The sequence below is a fragment of the Monodelphis domestica genome, chromosome 3, assembly GCF_027887165.1.
Source record: "Monodelphis domestica isolate mMonDom1 chromosome 3, mMonDom1.pri, whole genome shotgun sequence".
NCBI lineage: Eukaryota > Metazoa > Chordata > Mammalia > Didelphimorphia > Didelphidae > Monodelphis > Monodelphis domestica.
The window spans coordinates 287,939,946-287,961,312 of NC_077229.1; the positions used below are offsets into that span (position 1 = coordinate 287,939,946).

The 21,367-nt window shown below is 36.7% G+C and overlaps 1 protein-coding gene across 2 annotated transcripts in view; it reads right to left on the reverse strand.

Moving 5' to 3' along the window:
• GAREM1 (GRB2 associated regulator of MAPK1 subtype 1) overlaps window positions 1-21,367 on the reverse strand; it is a 216,123-nt gene that overhangs the window by 66,297 nt on the left and 128,459 nt on the right. The gene's annotated exons all lie outside the window — the stretch shown is intronic.

The following is a 21,367-nucleotide window of genomic DNA, read 5'->3' on the forward strand; positions in this document are numbered from 1 at the left end:
TTAAAAATTCATAGATAATAGGAGTAGAAATGCAAAAGCAAAACATATGACATCACTTATCTCTCACACACACACACACACACACACACATATATATATGTATGTGATTTTGGGTTTTGGATTTAAAAATTGCTCTATAGCAAAAATGAATGATATGGAAATAGGTATGTGACAACATTTGTATGACATAGTGGAATTGCTTGTCAGCTCTGGGAGGGGGGAGGGAAAGAAAATGAATCATGTAAACATGGAAAAACATTTAAAAATAACAATTTAAAATTCATAGATAGGTGGAAGAACAAAGGATCAAGGATATCCAGGGAAATAATAAAAAAAAAATACAAAGGAAGGGGGCCTTGCAGTCCCAGATCTCAGACTATATTATAAAGCAGCGGTCATCAAAACAATCTGGTACTGGCTAAGAGACAGAAAGGAGGATCAGTGGAATAGACTCGGGATAAGTGACTTCAGCAAGACAGTATATGACAAACCCAAAGATCCCAGCTTTTGGGACAAAAATCCACTATTTCATAAAAACTGCTGGGAAAATTGGAGGACAATGTGGGAAAGATTAGGTTTAGATCAACACCTCACACCCTACACCAAGATAAATTCAAAATGGGTGAATGACTTGAACATAAAGAAGGAAACTATAAGAAAATTAGGCGAACACAGAATAGTACACATGTCAGACCTTTGGGAAGGGAAAGACTTCAAAACCAAGCAAGACTTAGAAAGAGTTACAAAATGCAAAATAAATAATTTGGAATACATCAAATTAAAAAAGGTTTTGTACAAACAAAACCAATGTAACCAAAATCAGAAGGGTAGCAACAAATTGGGAAACAATCTTCATAAAAACCTCTGACAAAGGTTTAATTACTCAAATTTACAAAGAGTTAAATCAATTGTACAAAAAATCAAGCCATTCTCCAATTGATAAATGGGCAAGGGACATGAACAGGCAGTTCTCAGCCAAAGAAATCAAAACTATTAATAAGCACATGAAAAAGTGCTCTACATCTCTTATAATCAGAGATGCAAATCAAAACAACTCTGAGGTATCACCTCATACCTAGCAGATTGGCTAACATGATAGCAAAGGAAAGTAATGGATGCTGGAGGGGATGTGGCAAAGTAGGGACACTAATTCATTGCTGGTGGAATTGTGAATTGATCCAACCATTCTGGAGGGCAATTTGGAACTATGCCCAAAGGGCGATAAAGACTGTCTGCCCTTTGATCCAGCCATAGCACTGCTGGGTTTGTACCCCAAAGAGATAATAAGGAAAAAGACTTGTACAAGAATATTCATAGCTGCACTCTTTGTGGTGGCAAAAAATTGGAAAACGAGGGGATGCCCATCAATTGGGGAATGGCTGAACAAATTGGGATATATGTTGGTGATGGAATACTATTGCGCTAAAAGGAATAATAAAGTGGAGGAATTCCATGTAGACTGGAACAACCTCCAAGAAGTGATGCAGAGAGAAAGGAGCAGAGTCTCTTATACACAGAGACTGATACACTGTGGTACAATCGAAAGTAATGGACTTCTCCATTAGTGTCAATGCAGTGTCCCTGAACAATCTACAGGGATCTAGGAGAAAAAACACTATTCATAAGCAGAGGACAAACTGTGGGAGTAAAAACAACGAGGAAAAGCAACTGCCTGACTACAGGGGTGGAGGTGATAGGACTGAGGAGAGACTCTAAATGAACACTCTAATGCAAATACCAACAACATGGAAATGGGTTAGAAACAGGAACACATGTGATAACCAGTGGAATCATGCGTCAGCTATGGGAGAGGGAAAGGTGGTGGTGGGGGTGTGTGGTGGGGGCGAGGAAAAGAAAATGATCTTTGTTTCCAGTGAACAATGTTTGGAAATGACCAAATAAAATAATGTTAATAAAATAAAATAAAATAAAATGAGAAAAAAATTCATAGATAGGTAAATTTTAAATCCTATTTCCTCTTTCATTGCCTTAAAAAGTTGATGATTGACACAGAATTAATATGACCATTCCCTATAATCCATAAATTGAAGATGTTTGTTAATATATAATAACACATTTCTACAGAGCTTAAAGGTTTAAAAATAACTTTTCCTTGTAACAACTTTTTTAAGGTAGTCTGCAAATACTACCACTCCTGTTTTATGAGTGAAGTGACAGACTCAAAGAGATTGTCACTTGTTTATACATGGTCACATTTGTTAAACTTTGTTTAGATTATTGGTATCTCAGTTCCTAGAACATGGGGCAAATCTAACTCTGACGGTTGCTAAATATGATGTTTTAAAACTGCAGATATTATCTGGAAGGGCTTCCTTACTTGCCTACATTAGCAGCATTAGTGAGGTCTCTATTCAGGGTCAGCATTATACTTAGGATTATAAAGAGCCTTGATTGGTGGCAGCAAAAGTTCCCAACTTTGATACTTGTGACATGTGATGGTGGGCAAATTGCAATTTCTCTAAACCTCAATTTCTTTCCCAACAAAATAGGGATATTATTTTTTTTTAAATCTTGGTCACAAGTGTCAACTGACATTGAAATATGGCCAAGAAAGTTGTCTCAAAGCTAGGAAAACCTGGGTTCAGTTTTTTTTTTTTTATGGATTTTTTACTTTAATGGATTTTTCTGTGTGAATTTCAAAACTATTCCACCCTAATCAGACCATTCTTTAGAAGATCTGATTTAGCTATTTCCTGATCAATAACAATAGAGATACTTGGAGTTAACAGAATCAAGTCTTGGAAACTACATTTCTCCTCCCTTCTTAGTTTAACAAGATTAGGATGGTCTGTATCAAACTCAAGATTTAATTATCTGAGAAAATGGCCTTCAACAGACATGTGCAAAAAAAGGACAGACCTCTGGGATGTCCTAAGTCAAGCTTGAGCCACCATTGGCCCATGTGAGATGCAGGAAGTGAGGTAGAGAACAGCCTCTGGGGTTCTCGGAACTTCCTGTGGTGAGGGCTAGAGTTCAGTTTGATTCTGGAGCTTGAGCTTGGAGGAGCCCCGCAGACAGCTTCTCTTCAGATTGATCATGTGAGTGATAAGGACTGACCCCTTTCTCTGCCTTGGCTTTCCAAGGCCTTAATGCCTGCTTTGGCTCAGCCTGAGCCAGGGTGGTTCTGAGTTAAACTCCTTTCCTTCTCTCCCTCTTTCCTTCTCTCCCTCTCTCTCTCTCTCCTTCTAATATTTTCTTCCTCCTGTTGTAATTAAATCACCATAAAAATTTGGCAGCTGACTTGGGTATTTTATTGTTTGGGATTCCCCTTGGAGACCACTTAAATTTAGATTTTTTTCAGTCTCAACCATAACATTCACCCTTTACATCTGAAGGGCCAAAAAAGGCATTTAATAAAATAAAAAGGGAAGAAACGTACTTCTATTATCCATTACTGTTTGGCATAATCTTCTAAATATAAATATAATATAAATAAAATTATATAATATAAGTATTAATATAATCTTCTTTAGGACAGCCTCTAATAACTGATCCTCTGTGTTATATTAGTTTATACAGCCACATCTGTGGAGAGGGCTATTTCTTAGTGCCAGGCTGGAAGCTAAGGAGATGAAATTTCAGAAAAATTTGATTCTTTTCTCTCTACATTCCATTTTCTAAGCCTCCCTGACATCCAAATTAGGAAATGATAAACCCAAGAAGAATAGTAAAGTAATTATGTTGTTGTTCAGTCATTTCAGTTGTGCCTGATTCCTCATGACCCTGTTTGGGGCTTTCTTGACAAAGGTACAAAAGGCTTCCAATTTCCTTCTCCAGCTCATTTTACAGATGAGGAATTAAGGAGATGGGTTAAATGACATACCCAGAATCACACAGTTTATAAATATCTGAAGCCAGATTTGAGCACAAGAAGAGGTCTGCCACACTATCTGCTGTGCCACCTAGCTGCCCAATAGAGTAATACATTTTCTATATAAAAGGAAAAGGAAATTTTAACAAAATAAAAAAGTACTAGTCCTAACCTTCTAAAATTCCATTCAGAATTTCTGTAAAATTTCTGTTCATCACTTCATGATAATCCTTAATGAAATCTGAAACTTCTGAAGATGGAGAAAATTCTCCTATTCCATTTCATAGCTTTTAGTTTTTTTTAAATTTACTAATATCATAACAGTATCATTTAATTGAAAACCTAGAGTAATATGTTTACTACTGATATGGGTTTTTGTGAGATGGCCAGCGGATCCACACCTTTAAAACATTGTTTTTCTCATTGAAACACTCATAGTCTGAGTTCCAAATACTCAACTTACAAATGAATTTGATTTTAAGAGCTATCTGCCCTATCTGCAGTCATACTGATCTAGGCTGCACATTAGTGCAGATATGGTCAACTGATCTACAGACAGATACTGTAGTTCCCTGAATAAGCTCAAAGACAATTTTTCTCACAAATAAGCACTGAAACGCTTCAGGAGGAGGATGCATAACTTCCCACAGCTTTGGCAAAAGCTAGGAAAGCAGGCTGCCCTCCTTGCTCTGAACCTCCTGAGGGATGCATTCCCGGTCACTTTGGCTCTTACTTACTGGGCAGTTAGTTCCCTGCTGCTCACTGTGAGGTTACTGGCTTCTCCATCACTTTACCATACGTAAGTTGTATTTAAAAGTTCATTTGTAAGTCAGCGATTTGGAACTCAGAATTGTGGTTTTTCTATGAAAAAGTGTGAGAGATTTTCAAGTTCCCAAGCCCAAACCACAAAAGCCTGCCTATATGATCCATAATGTGTTTACAATTAAACAACACTGTTGTGATATTTGCTATTAAATCCCCACCTATCCCTCCTGCCCCCTAACAATCTAGTTAGGAATGTCTGACCTTGAGAAAAGGCAGATTTATTTAAGGATTGATGAAATAGTAGTAATTCTTATGGAGGTTTCCTGGGAACATTCAAAAGGAATGATGGGTGGTCAAAGTCGTCCTAAGGGTGCTGCTGTTGCCAAGGGAGACCACACAGATGCTTGTGTATTCGCACTAGTCATCCCAAATGTTAAATTATGTGAAATAAGATTGATCCCTAGCCATTAGATATAGTCATGATTAATATAATTGAAAGCTTGATCGCTGTAAATATACCCTATGTCTATTTCATTTATAACCACACATTGCTTGTCTAATGCAAGTGATTTTATTTTTAACGATTTCATGATGTTTATTCAGCAATTCAAAAGATTCTTCCTAGCCAATATCATTGTTTCTTGAAGCAGCAGCTGCCTTCAAATGTTCTTTCTAAGTTCCGGATAGGCCCCTACTGAGATATAACTCTGACACTAGCTTTTGAAGTGAATGTGAAATTCCTCAGGACTTAACTGAGCTCAGCTCACAAGGACCCCATTTTTTGCCCTTTCTTACTTTATATGGCTTCCATTAAACTGAGGTCATTCAGAGAATTATCTACTTTCTCACCATCAATCTTTTTTTTTTAGCCAGAAGTTTTCCCTTCCTGGACAATATTTTGTCGCAAAGACTGAAAGAAGGAAAAGAAGCATTCCTTAATATTATTAATCTCACTGCTTAAAGGTTCAAGAACTGGGAAGACTAGTGTAGGGGATTAATCTCAGTTGATTAGAATTTATACTGTGTGTGAGGGCAACGTCAGAGGCAATCATAGAGTGACAGATTGCTCGAGTAGTGGTTCTTTTTGCAATTCTTTCTGTTAACATATATTTAAACATATACCCACAGTGTCCTGGGAGCAGTTAGGTGGTGCAATGGATAGAAGACCAGGTCTGGAGGCAGGAAGAACTGAGTTCAAATCCAGCATCAGACATAATAGCTGTGTGACCCTAGACAAATCCCCTAATCCTGTTGGCTTCAGTTCCTCATTTGTCAAATGAGCTGGAGAAGGAAATGGCAAATCATTACAGTATCTTTGCCAAGAAAACTCCAAATGGGGTCATGAAGAGTCAGACATGAGTGAAACATGTTAAAAAACCACCACCACCACCACCACACAATGGTATACAGACAAAAGTAGAAAGTTCCTTTACCTTGAAGAGCTTCAAATTTAATTATGGTGAAGAAAAACTCTCACAAAATTCAAATTATTAATACCAGGCTACTTATGATTAAGAGCAGTATGAAGAGCAAGTCCCACAGAGGGAAAAAGCATCACTGTACCATAATTGGAGAGGACATAGACAACAAGGGCCCTGGGAATGGGTAGGATTTGGGTAGTAAGAGGATAAAGGAAAATGAAGCAATATGGCAATTTTCACAAAAGTGAAAATTATATAGTTTATTTAAAAGACAATAAATACATTAATATGACAAAATAATAGCTACCCAGTGAAATGAGGAGAGATCATGGTGGAAAGGCAGTTTTGGTCCAGATTAGGGATGATCTTAATAATGATGAATTAAAGAGTTTTGACCTCATTATCTATTCTCTCTGGCTGCAAATAGAGGCATCAGGACTGTGGTAGAAAGTAGGAAGATGGTTGAGTTGATAGGTTCAAGCCTCAGTTTAGTCACTGATCTTAGCTTTGTGATCTCTCCAAATATTGTTTCCTACCTACAAATCAAGACTTTGAACTAGATGATCCTCCATGTCCTTTCCAGTTCCAAGACTCTATGACATTTCTTTCAGGATATATTTTCCCAGGAGGGGTAGTTTGAGGGGAAATGATCAATTTGGTTTCAGACATGTTAGAGTCAAAAGTAATTGTGTTCTAAGACATGAGAAGATGAAGGGGAGGAGTCATGTGCACAGAGGTGATGGACAAAACTGTACAAATGGAGGTGTTCTAGAGAAAAGACTGCAAAGAGAAAAGGCAGTGGGGCAAAGGCTAAGAAAGTCATAGGGAATAGCTGGTTAGGACCAACAGAAGAAGGGTTAGCAAAGGAGGAGAGGTAGAAAGAAAACCCGGATAGTATACATTGTTTAAACACTTACCTTCTGTTTTGGAATCAATACTAAGTATCAGTTCCAAGGCAGAAGAGTGGTAAGGGTTACCAATGGGGGTTAAATAAATGACTTGCCCAGAATCACACAGCTAGAAAGTGTCAGAGGTCACATTTGAACCCAGGACCTCCCATCTTTAGACCTGGAGCTAGCTCTATCCACTGAGCAGCACAGCTACCCCCCAAAATCAGGATAATATATTATCAGGAGGTTAACATATATGAGATTTGAGAAGGAGATATTCGAATGAGTAGTAAATTCCAATGAGTAAAAAAAACAAAATCAACACAGCAACCAATCAAGAAAAAATAGTTTCTTTAAAATGGTAAACCTGAAAGAGTATAGAGAGTTAAATCTGGTGATGAAATATAAGTATGATAATAACAATTATAATCATCACCATAATATTAAAAATGACAACAATAATTAGAGCTGATATATAGTGCTCTAAGGTTCACAAAGACCTTTCTATAGACACTATTTGTGCTAAATATCACTCAATTTTAATTTGTTGGTCAGTTGTTTTTCAGTCACATTTGACTTTCTGCCAACCATATGGGGTTTTCTTGGCAGATACTCAAGTGGTTTGCCATTTCCTTCTCCATTTCATTTTACAGATGAGGAAAACTAAGCCAAACAGGGTTAAGTGACTTAGTCAGGATCATACAACTAGTAAATGTCTGAGGCCATATTAGAACTCAGGTCTTCTTGACTCTATCCACTGTACCAACTAACTGCCTCAACTTATATTCTTGCCTGCTGGTGCTCATAATCTGAAAATCCAGAGTAATTTACCTTATCCTTTTTAACCTGAGTATACAAATAATATGAACAGGAATAAGATCATACAAAATAAAGACAGAAAACAACTTAATCATAAAACAACCATCAAGTCCCAAACTCAGCTTGATTACTGGTGAAGAATGGGTTCATCCAAGATCTTACTACTCTTGGAAGTCTTAACTGCTGGGAAACATCTTTCTGGGTTGATAATAGCCCATGAACTGCTCCTTTTTCTGAGTTATTCCCAGGTATTCATCATAAATATAATAAATGAGTGCAGCAGCTGCCACAAGCTTTCGAGAATTAGGATGGCTCCTGAGATGCCAAGTCTATAAGAGGGCAGCATCTATTTTTATTTCACCTGAGTACTATGTCCGTAAGTACTCTAGCCAAACACCTGTAGTCTTTAACAGGAATGATTCAGGGGAGACTTAATCAGGAATTCTGAGGGTCACATTATAATCTGAGCAGCTTAAGAACATTGTAAAATGAGTAGTCAGGAATAAGTCAAGTGTGCGGATGGAGAGAGAATAATAGACACTAAGCCCACGCACCACACAAACAGGACTGAATCGTTCCAATTCCAGCCTAGTTTAGTCATTTTCCAATCTGAAAAATCCATGAGAAAGGGATCATCTCATAGCAGGCTTAGTCAATCATGTCCTTGGGAGAGCCAGCTTAGTGCAATTACTGGAGAGTTTCTGATGGGAGACTAGAAAGCTGCCGAGGCCATGCTGTGCATTGTCCTGGCAGTATATTTAGCTTCCACTGGGATCAAAACAGCCCTGAGACTGATGGCAAACCTTGAGTTGTCAAAATAATTCAAAGGACTGAAAGCTACTGCAAATACTTACCAAAGCTTCAGTTTTTAAAAAATGACTATACCAAAAGTTGTATAATAAAGTAGGCAGGAGATAGCATTTAAATGGAAAATAAAATTGATTTAAAATTAATATAGAATATATAATTAATATTATAATTATTTATTATTCTTTTAAGATATTGACAATCACTGGTATATTTATTAATATACAATATATTATTTCTAGATTTATTATTAATGTAATTAATAATAACATTTTTTATTTTAAAATTATTTCATGATTTCTCAATTTTTAAAAATCTCCAAATATATTTAGCAAAGAGATCACATGACAGAATTCTGTTTATTTTCTATGTAGAGATTTAAAGGGGAGCAGGAAGGCAGAGCTAAGGACTTAAGACACCAACCATCATAGCCTCCTTTCCCTTTTCTCATTTGGTCTTCTTTTACCAACTGCAGAGTCAGCAAACCTTTCAGATGAATCTCTTATGTTTTTAAACCCAAAGGAGATTTTATGTGTCATAAATTTAAAAAAAAAAAATTTTCTTTTTCTTCTCTAAAGAACAAAAGGATTCTACCATTTTTTTTGGTTGTTCTTTTTTTTTTGCCTGCTCTTCTGGTTAGAGGGGAAACATGGGGACATAGGGACATGGGTGAGAAGGGCTCATAAGAGTCAAGGAAGTTGCCAAATGAAAATGCAGGAGGTTGGGAACACACTACAAAGGAAAGAATGGATATCTTTTGTTTATTAATGACCCCTTCCACCACCACCACCACCACCACCACCTTCAATTTGTTGGCTTTTTAGGTTAGCTCTTCTCCACTCCCACTTCTTCCTGCCTTCTCAAACACAGCAGCCCTGCCAATGTCCGACCTGCATGGTGATTCATGACACTGGCAAGAACTTAATTTCCTGTCCAAAAGCACAAGCTTGATCCCCAGTCAAAAAGCTTGCTCAAGAAAACTATTTCCTTTCCATGGCTTGTAATCTTTCATTCAATTGTGAGCATCCCCCCCTCCCCCTCACAGTGACAGATAGATCAATTTGGTCCTGCCATTGGTTGAATATTTGCTTTTCTTGCAATTCAAGTAGGACCGGAAGGTAGAAAGGATTTCTGCCCACTTGCTTGTTTGTGCACTGATCTTCCCTGGAAACTTAAGAGAGCTTATGACTGTATTTTAACCTAGAAACTAAATCTCAGAGAGAGTTATATCTCTAGACATGAAAAGCCAAATCCTCACCAAATAAGCTCCATTAAACCTTTTTATTATGTCAATACAATTCACACTTTCATTTACATTTTTCTGCATTCCTTAAACATCGACTTTGCCAACATCACTAATTTCTACCATTCTTCATTATATTTACTCAATACTTCCATTCATTTCTAAGAAATACTTTATTCACCTTCAAGGATCTGTGATTTTTTTACAGGAAGAGCAATATTCAACCTTGCTAAAAGTTTATCTCCTTCAGCAGAAATTCCCAGGCTTTATTTTATTTTATTTTTTACTTTTAAAGGCCTTTTTCTCCTTCCACAGAAGGAACAGATTACAAAAATTTCATGACATAGTAGATGGTTTTCAAGAGTCAGTGTGGTCTAAAATATTCATTACTTGTGCCCAGCTCTCCACACTTAGCTAGGTCCTTCTTTGGGAGGCAAGCATGTAATTGTCAGTTGCCACAAACTTGAAGCTTTTTCAACTTTGTTAGAAGTTTGTGCTCCATTGCCATAAACTTCAGTGAGGTGTCACAGCAGGACTGTGATCTCACAGCTTGACTGGGGATCCCAGAAACGCTTGATTACTATCACCCTGATGTTTACTAAAACCAAGTTAGAAGAACAGAAGTTTTAGTACATGGGGCTGACTGGTTGGCACCTTCTTTTACAGCCCATAAACTATCCCTAGAAGAGAGCTTCTTAACCTGAAGTCTGTGAACTTGGAAAAAAATTATATTCTTATTATTTTAATCTAATTTGTTTCTGATGCAATACTGTGTATTATATGCATTAAAACAAAACATTTTGACTACTCTAAAGGCTTCACAAGATGGCCAAAAGGGGTCATGAGACAAAAAAAGAAATAAAAACTCCAGCTCTAAACCAGCTGCAAATATTTAACTCTAAAAAAATGCTGCTTTGGCTAGAGCTTGAGAAAATAAAAATAAAGAGGCTGCAAGGTCCAGGATTAATACAACAGAATCATAAGAATAATCATTTGCAACAATTTGTAAAATGTTTTAAGATTTGAAAACACTCTACAACATCATCTTATTTGTTCCTCACAAAAAACCTGGGAGATGGATGCTATTATTACACTCATTGTGGTGATATGGAAAATGAAGGAAAGATGATATATCTTCCGCAGGGTTACCTAGCTAATAATTGCCTGAGGCTGGATTTGAACTCAGGTCTTCCTGATTCCAGGGATCCAATGCTCTATAGTCTGTGCCATGCAAGTTAAAAAAATTAAATTAAAGAAATAATTATTACATATTTATTATGAACAAGTTATTTAACCCAGCTGCCTCAGTTTCCTCAACTGGGGATAATAATAGGAACTGTTGTTGTTCAGTTATGTCCAACTCTGTGACCCCATTTGGGATTTTTTTGCCAAAGATACTGAAATGGTTTGCTATTTCTTTCTCCAGATCATTTTTACTAATAAAGAAACTAAGGCAAACAGGATTAAATGACTTGCCCAAGGTCACACAGTTAATAAGTACCTGAAGTCAAATTTGAACACAAGAAGATAGGTCTTTCTGACTCCATGCCTAGCACTCTCTATCCCACTGTTCCACCTCACTGCAAATAATAGAACCCATCTCTCCTTGATGGTTGTGTGGAAGAAACAGGTATTTGCAAAGTCCTCTAAAAACCTTAAAGTGATATACAAATGCTATTATTGTTGTTATTGCTTTTTTTTTTTGCTCTGAGGATACTGTGAAAGCATTTAAGTTTTCAAAATAGGATTAATTTACTAATTATTAACATATGTCTGTGTGTATATATATGCATACAAATATACAAATACACACATGTATATGGATATAATATATATATGTGTATATATATAAATCCTTAATCTGTTCAAGGCACCACACTTAGGAAAATGCAGGCACAGTTTTTAAAGACATGGTTTAATCCCCCTCAGGCCCTCAAAAGTCTTTGGAGTTGAGTTGGGACTCCCCAGGACACTCTAAGTAATTATCTCATGAAAAGTTCCATGTAGAGTTATTGCCCTGGTCTGGCTGTTTTATTTAACTTAGAGACATAGACAAAATAGTTTATTCATGTGACCCATTATAGATGAAATGCCAACTAATACATTGGGGGGAAAAAAAGAAGACTGGTCATCAACAAAACCTATAAAAAGATCTCATCTTCCTTCCTCCCTCCCTCTCTCCCTCCTCCCTCCCTCCCTCCCTCCCTCCCTTCCTCCCTCCCTTCCTTCCTTCCTTCCTTCCTTCCTTCCTTCCTTCCTTCCTTGCTTCCTTCCTTCCTTCCTTCCTTCCTTCCTTCCTTCCTTCCTTCCTTCCTTCCTCTCTCCCTTCTTTCCTTCCTTCCTGTCTTTGTCTGTCTGTCTTTTGCATTCTTTCCCCTTATCTTCCATTTTACATCAATACTCTGTATTGGTTCTAAGGCAAGAAGGACAGTACAGGATAAGCAAAGGGGATTAAATGACTTGCCCAGGGACACACCACTAGGACATGTCTAAAGGCAGATTTGAACTGTAGACCCCCATCACTCGGCCTGGCTCTCAATCCACTGAACCATGTAGTTGTCTCTGGTGTCTAATTTCTTAATCTAAGAATGACATTTTAGCAAACTACTGTAACTCTGGACACTGCCCTCACCTGGCTCAGTGACTTAGGTGTAAATTGTAGCTTGTGAGTTTTTTGTTGTTGTTGTTATTATCATGCTTTCTTATTAGCAAACACTGACAAATTTTATTTTCATTATCCTGGATATCCAGATGGTGTGCTATGGCAGACTGTTCATTTAATGAATACCCTGTGAGCACTCAAATATTAAAACAACAAATAAAAACCTCTCTTTTTTTATGGCTAAGATGCCTAAAACAATCTCCTCAGAATGAATATGGGATGCTGGGCCAGCAGATACTTTCCAATGGTTGTAGAAAGTCTTAAAAGGAAATTGTTTCCTATTGAAAATTCAATTTCTGTTCCAAGGTTCCCCAAACTAAAATTAGTGGACGGCCTATACAGTCATCACTCAGAAAGCTCAGCCAATCTGCCACTCATAATTTGGACATCATTTGTACCCTAGCTAGCTCTCCGAAAGAGACAGTATTTTGAACTCCCTTGGTTGAACTCAAAACCCATTAGCTAACTAACCAAACAAAGTGGAAAGAGGCAAACCACAAGACCCAAACCTAGCAGTCTTTGGATTGTGAAAACTCTCAGAAAATGCCATCTTGGAAGAGAGAGGGCAGAAGATTCTTGTTCATCCAGAATTACGGCCACCAAAAATGCAGAACCCACTGAGAAAACCAAAAAAGAAGGGTAAATAGGCTTAAACTCTTCTAACCTCAAAGTAACATGTAAGAAAGACACCCCCAAGACTGATGATGGGGTGGTATCAAGCAAGTCAGATAGCCAAGCAAAACCATAATTCTTCTTGGTCTCTGTGAAGACATGATCTTGCACTTAAGGTACAGAGGGGTTGAATGTACATTTATTGCATATTTAATGGTTCTTGGGGGTAGGATAAATTCTCAGTGCTTTTGGTGAATATTTCTCTATTTGTGTAAAAGTTATGAGAGGAGATGAAGTATGAAATGTTAAGATAGGTGAAGCCTTGCTTTGTGGAAAGCTAATGTTTTCTGAAGGTCTGGAGACCCAAAGTGGGTGAGAGGGGCCAGATTCAGCTCTGAAGAAGGAAGGAATGATTAGTTGCACTGGGCACTGACCAGAGAAAGGATAACTGCAGGAGTTTCTACTCAAAGCAACGTGGTGGTTGGATATATGGTAGGATCAGGCCAATAAACTAAGGTGGGGTCAGAGAAGTTTTATCAGCCTCAACAGAACAAATAAAATAAGATCAGAAGTAGAGGTGGAAAGGCTATAATTATACCCACAAGCATTCCAAAGGTTTCTTGAAAGCTGGTTCAGAACCCAAAAAGGGGAGGCTATCTTCACTGCATCAAAACTAGAACCGGATATAACTGGATTGAATAGATTCTGTCAATTGCTTTTGGAAATTCTGTCCAAAATTTTATTTTTAATTTAAATCCTTTTTGTTGTTTTATTCTGTTCTAACTTCTGACTGGTAATGATATGTAATCAAAAGTATCTGCTGACTGCCTACTGCATGAACAGGATTAGAGACTTCTTAAAAACATCAGCAACAGTGATAAAGGATCTCACAGGTATTACTCAATAAACATTAATTCGTGAAGACCTAGGCAGCAATTCACTTCTGATAAAACTACCTGGGTATCTCTGGGCCAATCCTTTAAATTCTATCGGCCTCTATAACTTCATCTACAAAACGGGAATGATAATTATAACTAAAATGGGAATAATTATGACACTATAACCATAGGATTATTGTCAAAATCAAAAGAGATAATGGATACAAAGTCATTTACAAACACTCAAGTGTTATATATAGTTTAAAATAATAATTATTATTAATTGAGTGAGTAAAGGCTTTGAAATCATTGCAGAAATACTTACAGAAATCTAGGAAATTGGAAAAAATCAGCATATTGGTTAATGTGCATTTATTAAGTACTTATTATGTGCCAGGTGGGTAGTTGGATGGCACAGTGGATGGAGTCCTGGACTTGGAATCAGAAAGACGCATCTTCATGAGCTCAAATCTGGCCTCAGTGACTTGTTGTGTGATCCTGAACAAGTTATTTAAACCTATTTGCCTCAGTTTCCTCATCTGTAAAATGAGCTGAAGAAGGAAATGCCAAATTACTCTAGTGTCTTTGCCAAGCAAACCCTAAATAGGGTCCCACTGAGTTGGACATGACTGAAATAAATGAACACAAATGTGCTAGTTACTGTGCAAAATACTGGAAATAGAAATTCAAACAGAAAGGCAGGTCCTTACATTCTTATAGAGAAAAACAATACGAAAAAGACAGCTGAAAAGGTGTAAGGAGTATGAAGTATTCTGTTTGGGATCATAGAGAAAGCCTGGAGTTCAGCTTAGAGGAATGAGACATGGAAGGCATTAGATGTCCTCATAAAAGGAGGTTGTGGGAGAACTATCTAAGCACGACAGGCATCAGGACTGGAATGTATTTCCAAAGTGTGCATTCAAGAGTAAGGCTTGAGATTCCAGAATGAGATTAAATAGGATATGGCAGGGAAAATGTCTAAAGAGTAGTTTGTATAGAAATATGCATTAGGGCATGCACACATACCTCGTGGAAAAACCATGATTCAAAATGCAATAATTGTGAACTGATCCAACTATTTTGGCGAGCCATCTGGAATTATATTCAGTTATAAAACTGTGTATACCTTTTGAGCCAGTAATTCCACTATTAGGTTTATTTTCTAAGGCAATCAAGGAAAAAAGTAAAGAAACCATATGTTCCAAAATATTTATAGTAGTTCTTTTTTTGGTGGCAAAGAACTGGAAAGTGATGGGATGTCCATCAATTAAGGAAATGGTTGAACAAATTGCAGCACATGATTGTAATGGGATAATCTTGTGCCACAATAAATGAGAAACAAGATGATCACAAAAAAACCTCGAAAGACATATAAAGTGATACAAAGTGAGTGAGCAGAGCCAGGAGAACACTGTACACAGTAACAACAATAATGTATGATGATTGACTGTAAATGACAACTATTAACAAGGAAAGGATCTAGGAGAATTCCAAGGGATCCATCAAGAAAAAGGATATCCACTTCCATAGGAGGGACAGATAGAATCTGAACGCAGGTTAAAACAGCATTCTTCAATTTATTTCTTCCATGAATTTTTCTCCAGTGTAAGCAATATGTGTCTTCTTTCACAAAATTATGAACAGGGAAATATGTATTATATGATAATATATGTACAACTGTTATCTTATCTGCCTTCTTGGGGAGGGAAGGGAAGTAGGGGAAGAGAAGAATGAGACAGATTTTTGCATATAGCTAATGTGAGAATTTGTTTCCCTTGGGTAAGCATGTTTATTATAATTTGTTACATATTTATAACAAAATCACATATATTATTGTTATGCTACATATTATATTGTGTTATTTACACATGCATATGTGTGTGTGTGTGTGTGTGTGTGTGTGTGTGTGTGTGTGTGTGTGTGTGTATAAAAGACTTGTTGGGGGAAAATGCAATTAGGAAGAAGAGATCATCAACATGGACTGAAATTGATCACATCCTAGCCTGAGAACTGGTAATGAATGACATTCCCCCCAACCCTTTAAACCTTATTAAGTACTAATTTTAGCACACATCTGAAACACTTATCATGTAATACTATTCATTGTGACCCTCTGTATCTTATTTGCCAATTAGACTATGAGCTTCCTAGAGACAAAGGAGATTAACTAAGCTTTCTATCTTCCTAATGTCTAATAGAACGGGCATTTCATATCTGTTGACTGAGTGAAGCTATCAAGTGAATCCACATAGAAGAGTTTGATCCTGAATGATGTGCAAGCAACCCTTGAAAAATAAATGTGGGCATTCCAAAGGGAGGTAGGGGAGAAGGTTCAGTAGAGAAAGCAGCACTTAAAAATGTACAGAATGCTTTGTAGCAATCAAATATAACTTTGCCAGAAAATTTTTGTTGATGTGTTTTCTATGGGGCTGGCCAAACCACCTCATCTTCTTTCCCCTCCACTGGGTATTTTTCCATTTTGCCTTCTAATTTTTGGAACAACCTCATCCTAGGCATTTGGAAACATTTCTTTTTCCTCCTTCAAAACATGTCCCTGGATCTTTCTTCTGGGACACTGAATCGGAATTTTTATTAAGTTCGGGTTCTGTGTATACAATTAAGATGACCAAAATGGATGCTTAAATGGACCCCTCTTCCCATAATCTCTCTAGCTCTTCAAAAATTTGGAGTTGGTCTATATAGACCAGAAACCCACAAAACAAGAACTGCTCAATATTAGGCCATGGTTGGTTTCATATGATTTAAAACAGGATGAGACCTTGGAGATTTGGTCTAATCTATTTCACTTTACAAATGAGGAAACTGAGACTCAAAGAAGTTGAATGGCTGGGTTAAGGCTATGTTAGCATGAATTGTTAGAAGTTCACCTGGGTATAACAGAGGACTTGGAGGGCAAAAGACCTGAGTTCAAATACTGACTCAAACACTACCTATTCAACCCTAGGCAAGCCAAGCAATATCTCTCTGCCTTAGTTTCCTCATCTGGACAAAAAAATGGTCACATTAGTAATAAGATGGTCAAGCTTTTTAAGACTTAATAAGAGTCAAGCTTTTTAAAGCACAGAAACATCTTCTGGCTCTAAATCCAGTGCTTTTCTACTATTACCAAACTTCCTCAGAGCAGAGCTGATCCTGGCAAATCTGGTTTCAGATATACAACTATGCATGTAGAATAGAAACTTCTCTTCTGCCTTGGAGCCAACACTGATTCCATGATCAAAGGTAAGAGTTTAAAAAAAAAGAAGAATGAGTAGTTAAGTTTTACATTTCAGCTACTGTCTTCTCATTAAGGTAATTATAGTATTTTGTCTTCTAAATATTGGTAGTGGTTGTTTAGTCATTTTTCAGTCCTGTCTGAGCCTTTGTGACCCTATTTGGAGTTGGAGATGTTGGGAGTGGTTTGTCATTTCCTTTTCTACCTCATTTTACAAATGGGGAAACTGAGAAAGTTAAATGATTTCTTCAGGTTACACAAATGCTAAGCTTCAGAGGCCAGATTTGCATTTATGAAAACAAGTCATTTTGATTCACTATTCATTGCACCACCTAGCTGCCCCCAGTAAATATTCAATATATATTTATAGCCTATCATATTTTGTAAAAATAATTAACTGACCATCATGAAAATAATAGCCAAGAAGGGAAGCAACAAATTAAGAAAAAATCTTCAGAACAAAGACTTCTGACAAAGGTCTAATTACTCAAATTTACAAAGCAGTCAATCAATTGTACAAAAAATAATCAAGCCATTCTCCAATTGATAAATGGGCTAGGGATATGAATAGGCAATTTTCAGTTAAAAAATTGAAACTGTTAATAAGAACATGAAAAAGTGTTCGAAATCTTATAATCAGAGAAATGCAAATCAAAACAACTCTGAGGTATCACCTCACACCTAGCAGATTGGCTAACATGACAGCTATGGAAAATAATGAATGCTGGAGGGGATGAGGCAAAGTTGGGACATTAATACATTGCTGGTGGAGTTGTGAATTGATCCAGCCATTCTGGAGGGTAATTTGGAACTATGCCCAAAGGGTGATAAAAGACTGTCTGCCCTTTGATCCAGCCATAGCACTGCTGAGTTTGTCCCCCAAAGAGATAATAAGGAAAAAGACTTGTACAAGAATATTCATAGCTGTGCTCTTTGTAGTGACAAAAATCGGGAAAATGAGGGGATGCCCTTCAATTGGGGAATGGCTGAACAAATGTGGTATATGTTGGTGATGGAATACTATTGTGCAAAAAGGAATAATAAAGTGGAGGAATTCCATGGAGACTGGAACAACCTCCAGGAAGTGATGCAGAGCGAAAGGAGCAGAACCAGGAAAACATTGTACACAGAGACTGATACACTGTGGTACAATCAAATGCAATGGACTTCTCCATTAGTGGCAATGCAGTGATCCTGAACAACTTAGAGGCACTTATGAGAAAGAACACTATCGATATTCAGAGGAAAAACTGTGGGAATAGAAATACAAAAGAAAAACAACTGCTTGATTACATGGATTGAGGGGGATAAGAATGGGGATGGAGACTCTAAATGATCATCCTATTAAAATATCAACAACATGGAAATAGGTTTTGATCAAGGACACATGTAAAACCCAGTGAAATTGTGCATCGGCTATGGGAAGGGTAGGGGGAGGGGAGAGAAGGAAAGAATATGAGTCTTGTAACCAAGGAATAATGTTCTAAATTGACTAAAAAGCATTTAAAAAAATAGCTGACATTTATATGACACTTTAAATCTTTTAAAACAACTTTACATAGATTATCTCACTTGATTTTGCAATGGCCCTAGGAGCTAGGTATTATGCATTTATTACTATATATTATATATTCTGTTGCAGATGAGGACACTGGCCCAGACAGGTTAAATGAGTGTCGTACAGTTATTAATAAAAGTTATTACTTTTATCCTAGTGGTAGGATTTGGATCCAGGTCATCCCTGATTCCATGTTTAATCCTCTTTCTACCATATTGTTCTTACAACATCATTATACATTGTAGAGTGTGATACACTAATCAGAAAAATACTTTGATTCTTAGAAACTATTACAAGCAGAAAATGCTAGAATACAACTAAGAGGATTGTGGCTGGACTGCCAAAAGAAAATAGATCATAATGACTGTTAAATTATTTCTGTAAAGTCACTTGAACAATTTAAATCGAGCAATACAACTTTTACTGAAGCTCAAATGCATCATTGCCATTAGATTATTAGACTAAAATTATACATTTTATGATAATACTTCATATAATAAACATTCCAATGAATTAAATAAGAACAGGAAATTAATGAATAAGATCCTTAGAATGAACATTACAGTTAGTTTCTTTTAAAGAACAAAATAATATTAAAAATATAAAATTGGAAATAACTACATTTAATCAAATTAAATTGCTATACCATAGGGGGGAAATGGTGCACTATGCTTTGGCAAAGTAATCTACCATGTAAATTTCATTTAATAAACTCCTAGAAATGCATAATTATTATAGTAAATTTCAGTGAAATTTTATAACACAACTAAAATGTCTGAAATTGATTGATAGCTAGAGCTCTACACTTCAAGAATTTTCAAGGATAAAATGCATTATGTAATGTTAAACCAGATGTTTAATTTTGTATATGAATTTTTAATAATGTGCTTATAAAGAAAGGAATTGATGCATGAATAATAAAACATTTTGGTCTGAAATGAAGTGGACAGATTATATTTATAAGCTACATAAATTTGTTTACACAGTGTTTTGCAATTTAAAAATATACTACTTAACAAGAAATTTATTACAGTATTTAAATAATGGCACACGGTTAATATGAGATACAAAGCTACAATTATCAAACCTATAATTTAAACAGGAAGGATCTGATATAAACTCCTAAATTTCAGGGATGGACTTGCATAAATGACATAATTTTATGCACCAGAAGAGTAATAATAAAATGATTGCTGTTAATTGCTTTAGATAGAAGTGTCTGAGAACAGCAATTAAATGCAAATCTGACAAAATACATTTTGTCGGTTTCTTCTAGTATGTCTGTGAGGTTTTTCCAATACAGAGCAAGTTCTCTGATAATAAATACATTACATTTAAAAAAAAAAAGCCCTCTACCTAACAAATTCAATTCTAAGCCTTGAAGCTTATTCCAATCAGTGTTTGACAGAACAAAACTCTAAATAATCAAATAATTTGGACTATCTTCTAGAGTTCGCAAGGATGAAATTTGATATATATTACAGAACAATTAATGGGAGAAAAAACTGGTTTGTTCTCTTCCTGAAACCTTTGATAAAAAGGTACATTCGCCATTCATATGGTACTTTTGTAATACTGCCCCCCTCAAAAAAATTAGAAATAGTCGATGGTTATTGATAGGGGAATAGCTAAACACATTATAATCCCCAAGAGAGATAGGAGTTATATAGAAAAAAAAGGATGATGCTTAATGACTAGAATGTTGAGGAAGAAGAAAGAAAAGGAGGGCAGCCATGATGCCAGCCTGAACTGACGCCAGGGATGGCAGTCACCCCACACAAGGGCAACTTACAGGACTGGCAGTTTGGTCCTAACTACTCTTTATTCTGCTAACTGCCAAGAACCAAGGGAACCAGCATCAGCCAGTTCTGACATGATCTGCAAAGAGTAAATTTCAGGTTCTAGCTTTAGTGTTGGAAAGATGAGAGAAAGGAAAATGATGGCAAGGAGAGAGTTGGGGGAGGATTGAGTTGGAGAAGACCATTTGGGGTTCTGCTGCTAGCAGGGAAAAGCTACTGAATGGATTCTTACTTGGTCACTGGGTTAGACTAAAACAGATATTTCTCAACCTTTTTGGTCTCAGGACCACTTTACTCTCAAATTATTGAGAACCTCGAAGAGTTTTTGTTTATGTGGGTTGTATCTATTAATGCTTATCATATTATAAATTTAAATACTTTAGGTATTATTAGGAAAGTAGATTGGGGATTTTTGGGTATGTAGCCAAGATGGTGGAGTAATCCAGAGCAGCTCTGTGGAGAAGTCCAGAGCCCCAGCCCAAGGAATTCTAGTCTAGGCTTAGGACAGGCATTAGTTCACACTTTGGAGTGGTTGATCTACTAAGTACTAAGTACTGATCTTTTTGCCTAAACTTCAGGGTGAAGCTCCAAGACAGGGAAATCAAGGATTGGATCAAGTACAAGTAAGACCAAAAACCTGAGCCTAAGTCTGGGGCTAGAATTTGATCAGACCCTGACCTGATCAAGATCAGAGAGAGATCAAAAGCTTACACCTAAGCCTGAAGCAAATCTTTAAGCTATCAGTATCTCAAGGGTCAATTGAATCAGCAGGTAGAGGAGGCTCTCAGAGCTCTCAGCCTTTAGACCATCACATCATCCCCCCCTCCCCCCAAGCCTACCTATAAC